Here is a 19,822-nt window from a genome sequence, read left to right on the forward strand (position 1 = left end):
AATGCCCATTTGTGGGCAATGCCCATCCAAATGCCCTTTTCAGGGCAATGGGGATCTTAGGTTTTTTTAGTTAGGATTTTATTTGGGGGGTTGGTTGTGCGGGTGGTGGGTTTTACTGTTGGGGGTTGTTTGTATTTTTTTTAACAGGTAAAAGAGCTGATTTCTTTGGGGCAATGCCCCGCAAAAGGCCCTTTTAAGGGCTATTGGTAGCTTAGTTTAGGCTTTTTTTTTATTTTGATAGGGCTATTAGATTAGGTGTAATTAGTTTAAATATCTGATCATTTCTTTTTTAATTTTGTGTAATTTAGTGTTTGTTTTTTTTCTAATTTAGGTAATTGTATTTAATTAATGTAATTGATTTAATTGTAGTGTAAGGTTAGGTGTTATTTTACAGGTAAATTTGTATTTATTTTAGCTAGGTAGTTAGTAAATAGTTCATAACTATTTACTAACTATTCTATCTAGTTAAAATAAATACAAACTTGCCTGTAAATAAAAATAAACCCTAAGATAGCTACAATGTAACAATTAGTTATATTGTAGCTAGCTTAGGGTTTATTTTATAGGTAAGTATTTAGTTTTAAATAGGAATTATTTATGTAATGATAGTAATTTTTATTTAGATTTCTTTTAATTATATTTAAGGGTTAGGGTTAGACAGGTTTAGGGGTTAATAAATTTAGTATAGTGGCGACGACGTTGGGGGCGGCAGATTATGGGTTAATAAATGTAGTTAGGTGGCGGCTATGTTAGGGGAGGCAGATTAGGGGTTAATAATATTTATCTAGTGTTTGCGATGTGGGAGTGCGGCGGTTTATGGGTTAATATGTTTATTATAGTGGTGACGATGTCCGGAGCGGCAAATTAGGGATTAATAATTTTATTTTAGTGTTTGCAATGTGGGAGGGCCTCGGTTTAGGGGTTAATAGGTAGTTTATGGGTGTTAGTGTACGTTGTAACACTTTAGTTATGAGTTTTATGCTACAGCTTTGTAGCGTAAAAGCCATAACTACTGACTTTCAGTTTATGGTATGGATCTTGACGGTATTGGCTGTACCGCTCACTTTTTGGCCTCCGAGGCAGACTCGTAATACCGGCGCTATGGAAGTCCTATTGAAAAAGGACTTTTTGAAAGCTGTGGTAATTACGTTGCGTTTCGGGCAAAAAAGTGTGCGGTGCAGCTAAACCTGCAAAAATCGTAATCTAGCCAATTGTTTCCACACGGCCTGTTAGATTTATCTCCTTTTCTAATAAAATAGCCGATACATATCATCTATACCAAGTGCCATTTTCCTTTTAAAACCTATGTATACCTTCTATTCCTTAACCATTATTCAATGAATCTTGTATATAAGGTCAATATCAACAAATAAGATGAATATTTATAATAGTATCTCTGTATAGGATCCTAATCCTTATATATGTTTCCTAAGGGATAAAATATTAACTAAGACAAATGAATTTAACATCTATTGTAACCTTTTGTACTAATATGTAATAAATTAATTTGGATGTATGCTCTTTGAGGTATAGATTCTGAATGTGAATAGAATTTTTGGTGACACTCAATGTAAACCCTGATTGTGGAAAGAAAAGGAAAGATAAGATGTTGCCAATAAAATATAACCTATCTGCAACTGCTTAAAATACCATTGGATTTCTATCTGAATGTGGATACAGTCTGGAAATAATATGGAATATGAAAAGAAGTATCTTTGAACATCCTTAACAATAACCATTTTAGTACCACCTTAATAAACCACTATTACCTGCTGGACAATAACCGTCACAATACCAGCTTAATAAGCAATGATTACCTGCTGATCACCTGCTGAATTACAACCAATCAGGATGTTGTGAGGTGTATTTAAAACTTGAATCTACAGCCAAGTACTATCTTGATAAAGCCCCATGAGTGGGTGAAACATGTTGATGAACTGAGGCTTTTTTTGTATGCTTTTGAGAATCGAATCGTTTGGCTAAACGCAACTAAGAAAAGAGCCACTCTTTGCATTCTAACATCATAGATTGGTGTTATTCTATCTTGCGTACGTGGTACTAAGAGCAGGATTAAGCGTAAGGAATCTAGTCTATTTTTTAGGCAAACTCTTAACAGGTGGTATTTGGCGTGTGATGTCACCGTGAAAATCGCCATTGAAAAATAATCACCGGAGCACGGAGGCTGCTTTTACGACTGCTCCCAACTTTGAAAGATAGATTTGTACAAAATTACAGATAACAGAGGTGCTGTAAAGTATATTTTTTCCCATTAGCCATGGCAGGCTGACTCCCAAGCAGGAAGGTAATATCACACATACCGAAGATATAGAGTCAGGTACTAACTACACTTTTATATTATCCATCAGCCTTATTCAGCTTATTACCAAACAAATAAGGAATATTATCTTACTCTTTGAAGTACACGGCCAAGTACCTACAGGCCAAAAATGAAACATCCGATTTTAACTTTCTGTCTAATTGGGAGACGTCCCAGGACTATAGTGTTCACCTTTACTATTTGGGTAGCCTCAAAGAGCTAATCTTATGTATTTCCATAATATGCTGGAATTTTTGTTGATGTTTTATGTATGGAGAGTAAATCAATTGTATCCTATATAATAAAAGGCCAGGTGTGTTTGCCCGAAGTTGTCATGTGCAGTAGACAGTAGAGACTGCGCGCGAGGACAAACACACCTGGCGTGTGGTGGAGTTGGCGTGGCCCGGTGGGTGCAATGTGGGCGGGGCCAGGGTGTGCCATGGGTGGGGGCGGGCGTGACGTGGGCAGGGCCAGATGCCGGGGTCGACAGAGAGCTCTAAAGAGGGGGATAGAGAGAGCAGAAGAGGGGGGATAAAGAGAGGGAGAGAAACAGCAAAAGAGAGGGGGGAGAGAGACAGCAAAAGACAGGGGGGAGAGAGCACAAAAGAGAGGGGGAGAGAGCACAAAAGAGAGAGGGGAGAGAGCACAAAAGAGAGGGGGGAGCACAAAAGGGATTGGGGAGAGAGACAGCAAAATAGAGGGGGGAGAGCACAAAAGAGAGGGGGAGAGTGCACAAAAGAGAGGGGGAGAGAGCACAAAAGAGATGGGGGAGAGAGAGCACAAAATAGAGGGGGGAGAGAGCACAAAAGAGAGGGGGAGAGAGCACAAAAGAGAGAGGGAGAGAGCACAAAAGAGAGGGGGGAGAGACCACAAAATAGAGGGGGGAGAGAGCACAAAAGAGGGGGGAGAGCACAAAATAGGGGGGAGAGAGCACAAAAGAGATGGGGGAGAGAGCACAAAATATAGGTGGGAGAGAGCACAGAAGAGAGGGTGGAGAGAGCACAAAAGAGAGGGGGAGAGAGCACAAAAGAGAAGGGGGAGAGAGCACAGAAGAGAGGGGGAGAGAGCACAAAAGAGAGGGGGAGAGAGCGGAAAAGAGAGGGGGTAGAGCGCAAAAGAGAGGGGAGAGAGAGCAAAAGAGAGGGACTGAGAAAGCAAAAGAGAGGAGAGAGAGAGAGAGCAAATGAGAGGAGAGAGAGAGCAAACAAGAGGAGAGAGAGCAAATGAGAGGGGGGAAGAGAGAGAGCAAAAGAGAGGGAGAGAGACAGCAAAAGAGGGGAGAGAGAGAGCAAAATAGATGGAGAGAGACAGCAAAAGAGAGGGGGAGAGAGCAAAAGAGAGGGGGGAGATAGCAAAAGAGAGGAGGGAGAGAGCTAAAGAGAGGGGGAGAGAGAGAGCAAAAGAGAGGGGGAGAGAGTAAAAGACAGGGACGAGAGAGCGAGAAAAAGAGAGGGGAGAAAGAGAGAGCAAAAGAGAGGGGAGAAAGAGAGAGCAAAAGAGAGGGGGGATAGAGAGAGAGCAAGGAGTGGGACCGCTGTACTGCAAAAAAATGGCCCATGTACACAGGCTTTAGGACTAGTTTCTATATAACCTGCTAATAGCTCTTGCTGTTGTTTTTATGCTATAAGAATTTAGCTTCACCATATATATAGAAATATATCTTTTAGAATTGTTTTATATTTTATTTTAAAATTAAATTGTCAATTTTTAAGTTTTACTTTTTAATTAATTAATTTATTTTAATCTTCTTCTTTATTTGCTTTTATTTTTTTCATTTACTTTCTCGTTTACTAATTATAAGATAGATTACGATTTTTGCGTATGGGTGAAAAAGCAGCGTTAAGGCTCTTTTTCACTACCGCTGGTATTACGAGTCTTACGGGTTTAGCTGCACCGCACACTTTTTTGGCGTAACGCAACGTAACTACAGCTGCTTTCCAAAAGTCCTTTTTCAATGGGACTTCCTTTGTGCCGGTATTACGAGTCTGCCTGGGAGGCCAAAAAGTGAGTGGTACAGCCAATACCGTCAAGATCCATACCGTAAACTGAAAGTCAGTAGTTACGGGTTTTATGCTACAACACCGTAACATAAAACTCATAACTAAAGTGCTAAAAAGTACACTAACACCCATAAACTACCTATTAACCCATAAACCGAGGCCCTCCCACATCACAAACACTAAAGTAAAATTATTAACCCCTAATCTGCCGCTCCAAACATCTCCGCCACTATAATAAACATATTAACCCCTAAACCGCCACACTCCTGCATCGCAAACACTAGTTAAATATTATTAACCCCTAATCTGCTGTCCCGAACACCGCCACAACCTACATTACTGTTATTAACCCCTAATCTGCTGCCTCCAAAAATCGCCGCCACTATACTAAAGTTATTAACCCCTAAACCTAACCCTAAATCTAACCCTAACACCCCCTAACTTTAATGTAATTAAAATAAATCTAAATAAAATTACTATCATTAACTAAATAATTCCTATTTAAAACTAAATACTTACCTGTAAAATAAATTCTAAGCTAGCTACAATATAACTAATAGTTACATTGTAGCTATCTTAGGTTTTATTTTTATTTCACAGGCAAGTTTGTATTTATTTTAACTATGTAGAATAGTAAGTAAACAGTTATTAACTATTTAATAGCTACCTAGTTAAAATAAATACAATTTACCTGTAAAATAAAACCTAACCTTCCTCACACTAACACCTAACCTTACACTACTAAATAAATTACATTAAATACAATTAACTAAATTACAAAAAACAAACAAACACTAAATTACACAAAATAAAAAATAAATGATCAAATATTTAAACTAATTACACCTAATCTAATAGCCCTATCAAAATAACCCCCCCCCCCAAAAAAAATAAAAAAAACCCTAGCCTAAACTAAACTGCCAATAGCCCTTAAAAGGGCCTTTTGCGGGGCATTGCCCCAAAGAAATCAGCTCTTTTACCTGTAAAAAAAAAAATACAAACAACCCCCCAACAGTAAAAACCACCACTCACACAACCAAACCCCTAAATAAAAACCTATCTAAAAAAACCTAAGGTTCCCATTGCCCTGAAAAGGGCACTTGGGCGGGCATTGCCCTTAAAAGGGCATTTAGCTCTTTTTCAGCCCAAACCCTAATCTAAAAATTAAACCTCCCAATAAACCCTTAAAAAAACCTAACACTAACCCCGGAAGATCTACTTACAGTTTCTGAAGACCGGACATCCATTCTCAACGAATCGGCAGAAGTCTTCATCCAAGTGGCAAGAAGTCCTCAACGAAGCCGGGAGAAGTCTTCATCCAAGCCGGCCGAAGTCTTCATCCAAGCCGGCAGAAGTCATCATCCAGACGGCATCTTCTATCTTCATCCGTCTGGCACGGAGAGGCTCCATCTTCAAGACATCCGGCATGGAGCATCCTCTTCTTTCAACGGTGACTGAAGAATGAAGGTTCCTTTAAGGGACGTCATCCAAGATGGCATCCCTTGAATTCTGATTGGCTGAAAGAATTCTATCAACCAATCGGAAATTAATGGGGAAACAATCCTATTGGCTGAGGTAATCAGCCAATAGGATTGAGCTTCAATGCTATTGGCTGATCCAATCAGCCAATAGGATTGAGCTCACATTCTATTGGCTGTTCCAATCAGCCAATAGGATTGAAGCTCAATCCTATTGGCTGATTTCTCAGCCAATAGGATTTTTTAACCTTTAATTCCCATTGGCTGGAATTCAAGGGATGCCATCTTGGATGACGTCCCTTAAAGGAACCTTCATTCTTTAGTCGCTGTGGAAAGAAGAGGATGCTCCGTGCCGTATGTCTTGAAGATGGAGCTGCTCTGCGCCGGATGGATGAAGATAGAAGATGCCGTCTGGATGAAGACTTCTGCCAGCTTGGATGAAGACTTCTGCTGCTTCATTGAGGATGGATGTCTGGTCTTCAAAAACTGTAAGTGGATCTTCGGGGGTTAGTGTTAGGTTTTTTTTAAGGGTTTATTGGGTGGGTTTTATTTTTAGATTAGGATTTGGGCTGAAAAAAAGCTAAATGCCCTTTTAAGGGCAATGCCCATTCAAATGCCCATTCAAATGCCCTTTCCAGGGCAATGGGGAGCTTAGGTTTTTTTAGTTAGGATTTTATTTGGGGGGTTTGGTTGTGTGGGTGGTGGGTTTTACTGTTGGGGGTTGTTTGTATTTTTTTTTTATAGGTAAAAGAGCTGATTTCTTTGGGGCAATGCCCTGCAAAAGACCCTTTTAATGGCTATTGGCAGTTTAGTTTAGGCTAAGGTTTTTTTATTTTGGGGGGCTTTTTTGATAGGGGTATTAGATTAGGTGTAATTAGTTTAAATATTTGATCATTTCATTTTTATTTTGTGTAATTTAGTGGGGGGGCTTTAAATTTAGTTAATTGTATTTAATTAATGTGATTTATTTAATTGTAGTGTAAGGTTAGGTGTTAGTGTAACTCAGGTTAGGTTTTATTTTACAGGTAAATTTGTATTTATTTTAACTAGGTAGTTAGTAAATAGTTAATAACTATTTACTAACTAATCTACCTAGTTAAAAAAAATACAAACTTACCTGTGAAATAAAAATAAAACTTAAGATAGCTACAATGTAACTATTAGTTATATTGTAGCTAGCTTAGGGTTTATTTTATAGGTAAGTATTTAGTTTTAAATAGGAATTATTTAGTTAATGATAGTAATTTTATTTAGATTTATTTTCATTATATTCAAGTTAGTGGTGTTAGGGTCAGGGTTACGTTAGGGTTTTGACTTAGGGTTAGGGGTTAATAACTTTAGCATAGTGGTGGCGGCGACGTTTGGGGCAGCAGATTAGAGGTTAATAAGTGTAGGTAGGTGGCGGCGATGTCAGGGGCGGCAGATTAGGGGTTAATAAGTGTAGGTAGGTGGCGGCGACATTGGGGGCTGCAGATTAGGGGTTAATAAGTGTAGGTAGGTGGCGGCGATGTCGGGGGCGGCAGATTAGAAATTAATAAGTGTAGGTATGTGGTGGCGACATTGGGGGCAGCAGATTAGGGGTTAATAAGTGTAATGTAGGTGTTGACGATGTTGGGGGCAGCAGATTAGGGGTGTTTAGACTCTGGGTTTATGTTAGGGTGTTAGGTGTAAACATAACTTTTCTTTCCCCATAGGAATCAATGGGGCTGCATTACAGAGCTTTACGCTCCTTTATTGCAGGTGTTAGGCTTTTTTTCACCAGGCTCTCCTCATTGATGTCTATGGGGAAATCGTGCACGACCATGTAAAACCAGCTCAAAGCAGCGCTGGTATTGGAGTGCGGTATGGAGCTCAATTTTGCTCTACGCTCACTTATTGCCTGCTAACGCCGTGTGTATGATAACCTGTAATAGCAGCGCTATAGGGAGGTGAGCGGTGACTATAACTTGCAACTTAGCACCGAGCAGCTCTTACCGCAAAACTCGTAATCTAGCCGTATATTTGTTTGTTTTTCTCATTTTATTTGATTGTTTATTAGTTTGTTTTTTTATTTGTGAACACTGTGGCACCCCTATAGTTCTTTATATATTACTAACACTATAATGTTCTGTCATCATTTACAGAATGTTTGCATCAATTTCATTGCTTGCAATCTGCACATTATAATGACAGAATAGTTGCTTTTTGGATCACATCTCTTTTAATTTACTGGAGACAACTGTTTCAGATATTAAAAAAGCTTAAAAGAATGAAACAGGAATATTAACCAAATCAGGACTATTATGATGGGTCTTTGACACTGGGGACATTTTATTAAAGGATAAACATGCTCTTTGGCAGTGCTAATCACAAGTTAGTGGAAATCCTAATTCACATTTAAAACTCAGGTGAGGGACGTTGATATAATTACAGTTGCATTTATTGCACAAAGAAACATTTAGAAATGAGAAAGGAAATATTGAGGGCTATTTAATTTTAATACGGAAGGTTAATTATCTCTCAAATTTTACTGGGATTTATTTTATGTTTGATCTAGACTTTACTTTATTCTGTATCAGTATTGATATTCTGTGTTATATTAAAAATGATCCCTATTTGATTACTTTTGTATTCTTTCTGATATTTTGTATTTGTTTACTGTGTATCGACCAATATTATTTTCTTTAAAACATGACCAAAGATTGAAATTCCAGAAGAATAGATGAAGTATATATATTATGGCAGTAAATATAAAGAAAATTACAGTTTTAAGTGTTAGGTAAGTACATTATGCCTGATCAAAAGACCTAGAAGTCTTTAAATTCTGCACTTATATCTAGTTAGCCCAATAAAGGGTTTTTTTTTGTACCACACAACTATATCTGTATTTGCTTATTTTATGACAAATATATATTTTTATTAAATAAAAAAGCAATATTAATATGACCTTTATTAATCCACACTGTCAGAAAAAAAGGCTACAGTTGGTGTCCGTTTGTGAACACTTAGGCTACAACTGCTGTGGTTGTACCCTCAATGGGTCATAATTACACCTTAAGGAACTAATATATACCATTTAGGGGTAAATAAGGTACAAATATGTTTTTAACTACCAAAGGGTCCATGACATGATGACTCTACCATATAATCCCCCCAAAATGGTACAATCACTTGTGTAACCAAAAGGTTGATAGGGATGTGTGTTTTAAGGCTGCCAAACCCTGCAAGTCCATATAATTTGTGCACCTGAGCGTTATTATTTCCCAGGATAGGAAATATTTATTTTATACTTTATCCACTGTGATCTCAATTATTTAAAGGTGGTGGACTTGGTGTAGGAGGTAGATAGGCAGCTCTCTTACTTCATCAATCCTGCTCCTATAGGCATGACTAAATGCCTTTCCTGAATGTGAGTACCCTGTGTATATCCTTTCTGCTTACATCATACATTGCGCTATTGATTCGCACATGTGGCGCCTCTTCCTGTTCCATATTTTATTGTAGATCGTCCATCCTTTATGAAGTAAGAGAACTGCCTATCTATCTCCTACACCAAGTCCACAACCTTTTGATATCATTGTTGTCCAGATTTGGAGCTATAAGTATATAGCTTATTGACCTTGCTTGTTTCTTATCCCATCATATTCCCCACCCATTTATTTAGGATATTGGGACATTAAGAATAATACCTTATTTCAATTGTATGTTTATATTTCTTATTTCCACACTTTGTTTATATTGTTCTGAGCACCTCCTAGAGGATATATACTAGTATATCTTGTTGGTTTTAGAGATCTCAATTATTTAATGGACACATAGTGCCAGATTACAAGTGGAGCACTACTTAATGCTCCTGCTCAAGCGTTAAAGTAACAGTCTACACTAGAATTTTTATTGTTTAAAAAGATAGATAATCCCTTTATTGCTCATTCCCCAGTTTTGCATAACCAACACTGTTATATTAACACACGTTTTACCTCAGTGATTATCTTGTACCTAAGACTCTGCAAACTGCCCCCTTATTTCAGTTCTTTTGACAGACATCCATTTTAGCCAATCAGAGCTGGCTCCCTGGAACTCCACATGCGTGATCACAGTGTTATCTATATGACACACATGAACTAACACTCTCTAGTGGTGAAAAACTGTCAAAATGCCCTGAGAGAAGAGGTGGCCTTCAAGGGCTTAAAATTTTCATATGAACCTCCTAGGTTTAGCTTTCAACTAAGAATACCAAGAGAACAAAGCAAAATTGGTGATAAAAGTAAATTGGAAAAGTGTTTAAAATTGCATGCCCTATCTGAATCATAAAAGTTTATTTTGGGCTTGACTGTCCCTTTAACTATGCTAGAAGTAAGCTGTTTGCACGCATCAGGTTGCGCTTGTATTATGAATTGAAAGTAAACTGTTTTCAATTGCACACTAAATCTATGAGCACAAAAGCCAAAGATAGAATATTGGGTGCGCATTCATGTATTCCCCCATAATAGTCAATGGAGCAAAAAAAGTGGGGAAAAAAACCTAAACCCTACTCGCACGCAAACACGATCACATATTCTCAAATGCACTAACCTGACATGAAACTATAAATATTTCATATTCTTGTGTTCTTCACATAGCAGAATATGTTCTATTTATTAATAAATACATATTTTATATATATATATATATATGTGTTTTTCTTGGTACAATATATATCTATGCCTACAGTATATATAGATGATTATATAAAGATATATATATATATATATATATATATATATATATATATATATATATATATATATATATATATATATATATATATATATATATACAAAAACTTCCCAAAAGACCAGAGCATTTTTAGCATTTTTGCCATCACTACATTTAATAGAGCCTTTTTTATATTTACCTATCAAAACCATATATATATATATATATATATATATATATATTTTAGTAGACAACCCAAGTATTGATCTAGGCCCATTCTGGTATATTTCATGCCACCATTTCACCGCCAAATGCGATCAAATATTTTTTTTTTTAAAGTTTTCACAATTTTAGGTTTCTCGCTGAAATTATTTACAAACAGCTTGTGCAATCATGGCATAAATGGTTGTAAGTACGTCTCTGGGATCCCCTTTGTACAGAAATAGCAGATATATGTGGCTTTGGCATTGCTTTTTGGTAATTAGAAGGCTGCAGCACACCACACTTGTTTTATGCCCAGCAGTGGAGGGCTTAATTAGGTAGCTTGTAGGGTAAATTTTAGCTTTAGGATATAGATAACCCTCCCACTTGACCCATCCCACCACTGATCCCTCCCTTATCCCTCTCAAACAGCTCTCTAACCCTCCCCCCTCTACCTATTTGCCGCCATCTTAGGTACTGGTAGCTGTCTGCCATTACCCAGTTTGCTGCAAAAAAATAAAAAAACATTCTGTAGTGTAGTTGCCCTCCACAATACCGTACTACCCTCCCTCTCCCAGATTGATTTCCCACCTTCTTATCCAGATTTCCCCTCTCCCTCCTCCCCACTCCCTCCTTCCCCCTCCATGCCACTCTCAGTTGTTTTTTTCTGTAGCCGTAGTGGTCCCGCCCACCTACTGCCCACCTCCCGCCTCCCTACAGCGATGGGCTGGCCACCCGCCTCCTTCCTAAAAAATCCCACCCACCAATGATAGGCACCACCGCTGCCCGATGCCGAGTGGCCCTCTCTGCATCAGTACCTCTTCCCATCTATTTCTGCACTGCCCCATTCATGGGGCATGCAGAAATCGCACAATCTCGCTAGTTTTAGTGAGATTGCGGCAGAGAGAGGCCCAGGACAGCAGTGTCATACAGGGTATGGCACTGGTCATTAAGGGGTTAATTCTTCATGGCATAGATTCACCAAGGTGTTGCAAACATTCCTCAGATATTTTGGTCCATATTGACATGATAGTATCATAAAGTTGCTGCAGATTTGTTGGCTGCACATCCATGATGCAAATCTCCCGTTCTACCACATCCCAAAGGTGCTCTATTAGATTGAGGTCTGGTGACTGTGAAGGCTATTGGTGTACAGTAAACTCATTGACATGTTCAAGAAACCAGTTTGAGATGATTTGAGCTTTGTGACATGGTGCATTATCTTACAGGAAGTAGCCATCAGTACACCATAGTCATAAAGGGATGGACATGGTCCGCAACAATACTCAGATAGGCTGTGGCATTTAAATGATGCTCAAGAAAATATCCCCCACACCACTACACCAACACCCTAAACCATTGATACAAGGCAGGATAGATCCATGCTTTCATGTTGTTTATGCCAAATTATGACCCTATCATCTGAATGTTGCAGCTGAAATCAAGACTCATCAGACTAAGCAATGTTTTTCCATTCTTCTATTGTCCAATTTTGGTGAGCCTGTGCAAATTGTAGCCTCAGTTTCCTGTTCTTAGCTGACAGGAGTGGCACCCGGTGCGGTCTTCTGCTCCTGTAGCCTATCTGCTTCAAGTTTTGATGTGCTGTGCGTTCAGAGATGGTATTCTGCATACCTTGGTTGTAACGAGTGGTTATTTGAGTTTCTGTTGCCTTTCTATCATCTCAAACCAGTCTACCCATTCTCCTCTGACCTCTGACATCAGTAAGGCATTTTCATCCACACAGCTGCCACTCACTGGATATTTTCTCTCTTTCAGACCATTCGTTGTAAACCCTAGAGATGGTTGTGAAAATCCCAGTAGATCAGCATTTTTTTAAATACTCAGACCAGCCCGTCTGGCACCAACAACCATTCCACATTCAAAGTCACTTAAATTCCCTTTCTTCCCCATTCTGATGCTCAGTTTAAACTTCAGCAAGTCGTCTTCACCATGTCTAGATGCCTAAATGCATTGAGTTGCTGCCATGTGATTGGCTGATTAGCAATTTGTGTTACCAAGCAATTGAACAGGTGTACCTAATAAAGTGGCCAGTAAATATATATATATATATATATATATATATATATATATATATATATATATATATATATATATATATATATATATATATATATATATATATATATATACTGTATATATTGTGGCAAAGCCCTTGCAGGAATAGTCACTTCAGTACGAAATATAGTTGTTTAGGCTGTTTTATTTTTATCAACAGTTTTAAACATGGGATGTACTTCCCCTTTAAATCAAACAAAATCCTACTCCTTTTTAGGAGACTAACTATACATGCAATATTATTAATAATACTAACCAGTACTGGGCAAAACAAATCAAAATAAGCAGAATAGAACAATGTTTGTTAACCAGTCTCTTGTTTCTGCCAGCTATAAATTCAGACATACAGCAAGGTCTCAGTTCCTCCCTCTCTGGAGTAGCATGCACAATGAGGCACTGATTTCCTCTACAGAACTGTTTATAAAGGATCTAAATGATTAAACCAGAATCAGCTGTGGTGAGCTACTAACAAATTAAAACTTTGTTAGAGGGGAAAAGGTGATCTTTCCAATCTCCTGCTAATATACACTCCTCTCACCCTGTCACACATCCCCCTCCCCAGTGCAACACCAGTGTGTGAAGGGACTTTCGAAAGAAGCCCACGAGGACGGGTTGCTCACACAATGTTGAACAAAGGTCTATAAAGGCCTCCTCTGCCTTTCTGTCCCACCTTACTGTGTCTGGACTTCTGGCTTTAATGAGGTTTGTGAGAGGAGCAGCTCTGGTTGCGAAATAGGGTATAAACCTGCGGTAGTAGCTGACAATTCCCAAGAAGGCTCTAACCTGCTTCTTCCTAAGAGGTCTGGGCCAATTCTGTATAGCTCCTACCTTGTTCAATTGGTGTTTCACTAACCTCCTTCCCACTACATAACCTAAATACTTAGCCTCTGCCAATCCAAGAAAACATTTGGAGGGGTTGGCAGTCAACCCAGCTTTTCCTAAGGGTGTCTATCACTGCCTCTACTTTCTGCAAATGAGATTCCCAGTCTGTGCTATGGATTATGACATTGTCCAAGTACGCAGCGGCATAGTGCGCATGTGGCCTTAATGATTTATCCATAAGCCTCTGAAAAGTGGCTGGAGCTCCATGGAGACCAAAGGGCATCACCTTATATTGTAATACGCCATCTGTGGTTACAAAGGCAGTTTTCTCTCAGGCATGCTTAGTAAGGGGTATCTGCCAATACGCTTTGGGTAAATCCAATGTGGAAAGAAATCTGGCCTTAGCTAGTCTCTCTACCAGTTCATCAAACCGTGGCATCGGGTAGGCATCAAACTTTGACACTTCATTTAATTTCCTAAAATCATTACAAAATTGGATAGAACCATTGGGTTTAGGTACCAAAACAAATGGGCTAGAACAATTACTATGCGATTCTTCTATCATATCTAATTCAAGCATTTTCTTAACCTCTGCTCATACAGCCTTCCTTTTTGCCTCAGGAATCCTGTATGGTTTTAATTTAAGGTTTACTCCAGGCTCAGTAATAATTTCATGGGCAATTTCTTGTGTTCTGCCTGGCATAGTCGAGAAAACATCCTTATTCCTCTCCACCATTTCCTTATCTTCCTTTACTTGTTGAGGTGTTAGCTCTGGGGAAATAGTTACTACTAGTGAGTGATGTCGCAAATAGTTCGCCGGAGAATAGTTCCCGGTGAACATAGCATGTTCGTGTTTGCCGCGGATGGCGAACATATGCGATGTTCGGTCCGCCCCCTATTCCTCATCATTGAGTAAACTTTGACCCTGTACCTCACAGTCAGAAGACACATTCCAGCCAATCAGCAGCAGACACTCCGTCCCAGACCCTTCCACCTCCTGGACAGCATCCATTTTAGATTCATTCGGAAGCTGCATTCTTAGTGAGAGGAGGGACAGTGTAGCTGCTGCTGATTTAATAGGGAAATCGATAGCTAGGCTAGTGTATTCAGTGTCCACTATAGTCCTGAAGGACTCATCTGATCTCTGCTGTAAGGACAGCACCCCAAAAAGCCCTTTTTAGGGCTAGAACATCAGTCTGCTTTTTTTTTTTCCTGTGTAATCTAATTGCAGTTGCCTGCCTGCCAGCGTGTGTGTGAGGCTCACAGCGTATACTGTGCCCACTTGCCCAGTGCCACCACTCATATCTGGTGTAACAGTAGTGTACATTTAAAAAAAACAACAACACTTTTTTGACTGTGAAATAATAGCAGACAGCTGCCAGTACCCAAGATGGCCACCAATAGGCAGATGGGGAGGGTTAGAGAGCTGTTTTGGGGGGGATCAGGGAGGTTGGGGGCTAAATTATAAAAAATTATAAAATAAAAATTAAAAACCTTTTATTTTAGTACTGGCAGACTTTCTGCCAGTACTTAAGATGGCAGGGACAATTGTGGGGTGGGGGAGGGAAGGGAGCTGTTTGGGAGGGATCAGGGGGTCTGATGTGTCAGGTGGGAGGCTGATCTCTACACTAAAGCTAAAATTAACCCTGCAAGCTCCCTACAAACTACCTAATTAACCCCTTCACTGCTAGCCATAATACACGTGTGATGCGCAGCAGCATTTAGCGGCCTTCTAATTACCAGAAAGCAACGCCAAAGTCATATATGTCTGCTATTTCTGAACAAATGGGATCCCAGAGAAGCATTTACAACCATTTGTGCCATAATTGCACAAGCTGTTTGTAAATAATTTCAGTGAGAAACCTAAAATTGCGAAAAAATTTAAGTTTTTTTTAAATTTGATCGCATTTGGCGGTGGAATGGTGGCATGAAATATACCAAAATGGGCCTAGATCAATACTTTGGGTTGTCTACTACACTACACTAATCGTAAGCTAAAATTAACTCTACAAGCTTCCTACATGCTCCCTAATTAACCCCTTCACTGCTGGGCATAAAACACATGTGGTGCGCAGTGGCATTTAGCAGCCTTCTAATTACCAAAAAGCAACGCCAAAGCCATATAAGTCTGCTATTTCTGAACAAAGGGGATCCCAGAGAAGCATTTACAACCATTTATGCCATAATTGCATAAGTTGTTTGTAAATAATTTCTGTGAGAAACCTAAAGTTTGAGAAAAAGTGAACAATTTTTTTTTATTTGATCGCATTTGGCGGTGAAATGGTGGCATGAAATATACCAAAATGGGCCTAGATCAATACTTTGGGTTTAGTTCAAAACGTGGAAGTATAGACACTTACCACAAGAAAGAATGCACGTCTAGCACTCTACGCCCAGACTCTAGGGAAGTACTAGTTATGAGAGACTTAAAATATAACTTTTATTGAATATTATAGATAAAATACAAATGAACAAACAACACAAAGATAAAAAGACTCAAAGTGAAGCAATCACGTAGGAAGTAGTAGACACAAGTACTATGTAAATGCCATCATGTAAGTATCATAGTGTGTCACTACTATGGTAATGGAAATAAATGAAAGCTCCTATGACAGTGCTACTAGCGTATTGCTCTAATGTGATAGAGGCAACTAAATAGGTAACTGCCACAGTAAAAAATTTGCTTCTGTTAAAGCAACGTAAGTGAGTGTAGTAACGCTCTGTATTGCATCAATAAGATGATTCTAGTGTGGTACCAAAAAGGATAAAATATAATCGACCACTAGTATTTAAACTTAGTCGTATCTTGGCTGATACAGTGTTTGTATTAAGACCCATGTAATATATGAAGTCACACCAGTTTAATGATATAAGGAATCGAGTATAATGTATCCTATTATATCCAGGTAGTTATGTCAGATTGTTCACATATAGAATGACAGGTCAATTGATGTAGTATTGGTGATAAAATAAGGATACTAGTATTCCTTATGTATCCAGTATTATTATCAAATGAAAACGGCGCAGTTTTTATGTCAGTGTGTGTCTATCAAATAATAGAATATATGTGCAAAGATCGTTTGGAAATAATTTCTTGTAGAATTTATCAACTGGTATTGTGTGTTGTAAACATAGTTACGATTCACTGCCAGTATATTCTGTGTTCACATTAAGGTTATATATAGGGCACTGAGGTCCCTATGAATCACGTTAACTATTATCTATTTAAGCACACAGTAGAGTGTTGGCTTATTATATGCCTCTGTTTGCTACCCTAAATCACTGACAGATTGCGCGGTTAGTCCCCTCTGGTCGTGTGTAAAATACACGAGTATGCAATATAATCGTTGTTGTCAAGCACTACGTCTGCTTGAATTAGTATTTATTATACACCTAGATTGACTAGATTTTATATAAAATCAGCAGTGTGTTCATTGACTTATACATCCAAGTTCAAATTGCTAATCCTCTAGACCACAAATTACCAAAGTTACATTTTATTATTATTGTTGATAAAGCATTTGAATTCAAGTGAGTCTTGGAATGCCCCAGAATTTATTAAACAGTATTTATCCCACTCATGAATAGTATGTAAAGGATTTCTATTGTAACATAATTCTTATATCCTGTGAGTAAGAAATAAAAAGGGGGCCGTTTTAGCCTAATTCTTTTCTATGTAAGTTTATGAGCGTGTTAGTAACTGGTTATTTGTACCCGGATGAGGGTTTTATATTTCCCTTAAGGATATGATATGGACGTTATTACACTATTATTGTGTTACCAAGTGTTTGTCAAAATCTCCTATGTGTTAAAGTCACACTTAATAAATGCAGTATTTTTATTATGTACCGGAGTGTTGTTACTTTTATACACATAGGTTAGTGATTATCATGTCCTTATACTGGTAGGGCATTAACATACTCTTGCGCCCTTAACTCTGTGGTATGTGTTAGAATTAGGATTGGTAAATTGTGCAACATAAAGTTACCCCTATCACTGAAGGGTTAATATAAAGCACAATGACCCTGCCGTTAGTACTTTGAGGTCTTCGTTACAACGGCTGCTGTATCACTATCATGTGATAGTATCTAACAATGTTTGTTGTCATTCAGTATTTGTACCCGGATGAGGGTTTTATATTTCCCGTAAGGATATGATATGGACGTTATTACACTATTATTGTGTTACCAAGTGTTTGTCAAGATCTCCTATGTGTTAAAGTCACACTTAATAAATGCAGTATTTTTATTATGTACCGGAGTGTTGTTACTTTTATACACATAGGTTAGTTATTATCATGTCCTTATACTGGTAGGGCATTAGCATACTCTTGCGCCCTTAACTCTGTGGTATGTGTTAGAATTAGGATTGTTAAATTGTGTAACATAAAGTTACCCCCATCACTGAAGGGTTAATATAAAGCACAATAACCCTGCCATTAGTACTTTGAGGTCTTCGTTACAACGGCTGCTGTATCACTATCATGTGATAGTATCTAACAATGTTTGTTGTCATTCAGTAATACCCGGATGTTAACAGCACAAGGGCCGTATATCCTTTATGTTAGTCCGTTATTACTTGTTATAATCTAGCGGTTAGGTGTGAGCCCATCTATCTGATATATTGTGGTTACACTAGATTGAACTAGAATTCTAGTCTATATATAAAAATAATAACCAACTTGAAGGACTAGAAGTACATAGCGTTATGCGGTCCCCGTATACATTACTGGATTTACGTAATAGTACTATTCTACGAGCAACAAGTTGTTTTTTATATTAAGACTTATATTAAGTAACTTATTCCGATTAGTAACAGAGTGATACCCACTTAGGGAAAGAAGGGATGTTACCCCTTAGGCTATACCGCTAGTGCTAAGTCTTTTTTACATATAATAACTAATGTAATTATCGGCTGCATAGGAGCATGTAAGTAAATAGCTTCACTTTGACAAGTTAAAAGGCGTCTATCACTACTGACGCGTTTCGCCCGTACTGGGCTTTCTCAAAGGCAGCGAGCCGCCAAATTTTCGAATATTTATGTGCTGTATTCTCAAGTAGTACCACCCCTTTAGGATTTCGATTGGTTCAGCATTCAGAGGGTGTGTATCTCGAATTGGTTAAGGTGGTATATACCTCATCTGAGGATTTGCAACATAGAGTCTACGATTTTCAATTACATTAATAATACTGAGGAGAGAATTATTTGAGATTATTAAGGCAAACGGGTCTAGACACAGGGATGTTAATAATAACATCTGGTTGGGTAATTTTCATTTCTTATTTTTATTTTTATTTTTGTATTCTAGGAAAGTATTGTTTGCCGAGTTTTTTTGAATGGAATTATGAACATAATGTTTATTATCATTTCTATCTGAGTTTACTGTACCCCATTATGTCTAACTTGGGGTTTAGGAATTTTCTTAAATTGTTATATTATCTGTTGGAATTGTACTGCCTGTTACACGATAGATAAAGGGTGCCAGTTAAACTATCCGTTACAGAAATAACATAAAATCTCATAATTTTATGTGACTTGAATAAATATAGGAGTACAGTATTCAAGTGAAATCTTATATTAATAGGGCTATTATTTTGCTTGGATCTGATCTATTATGATTATTAGTAAAGTAATGCTCATTAAAGAGTTACAAAGTCTTAACTATTACTAGTTGAATGTGAATGTATATTAGATTATCTATCTAAATTAGATCTCATATTATAAATCTATTGCCATAGTGTAGCGTTTGACAAAGTGCCTAGTTGTGCATTATAATAAAAGGAGTATATTCAATACTCCCTGTGTTTGCGTGATTTGTTGCTTGTGGTATCTGTGTAAAGCAAGAAAACTATGAATAAATAAATTTTACTTAAATTGTGAGATGGGATGGACTGGGGTCAAGGAAAAAGTGAGAGGGAGAGGTGTGAGTAAGGTGATAAAAGTGACAAAAGTGACCAAAACAAATATCAAAGTGAGGTGAGTGTTGTGAAAGGAAAGGGTAACGTAATTTAGTGAATAAGGTGATGATCTGATTCTCAGACCCAGGTCAAGTATTATTTGCTCCTACTTAGGTAGAGATGAGGAAATATCCTTGTTGAAGGGTATGTTTGTACAATGATGTACACTTATTACTGATATATTAAGGTTCCTTACGTGTATCTGGTTTTGAATTACATTATATTGAAGAGGTTACTTTTTTATTTTTTATTATAAGAATATGTAATAATTGTTCAGCTCATTCATTCCCTTTGGAA

This window comes from Bombina bombina, chromosome 1 (assembly GCF_027579735.1).
Source record: "Bombina bombina isolate aBomBom1 chromosome 1, aBomBom1.pri, whole genome shotgun sequence".
Taxonomy (NCBI): domain Eukaryota; kingdom Metazoa; phylum Chordata; class Amphibia; order Anura; family Bombinatoridae; genus Bombina; species Bombina bombina.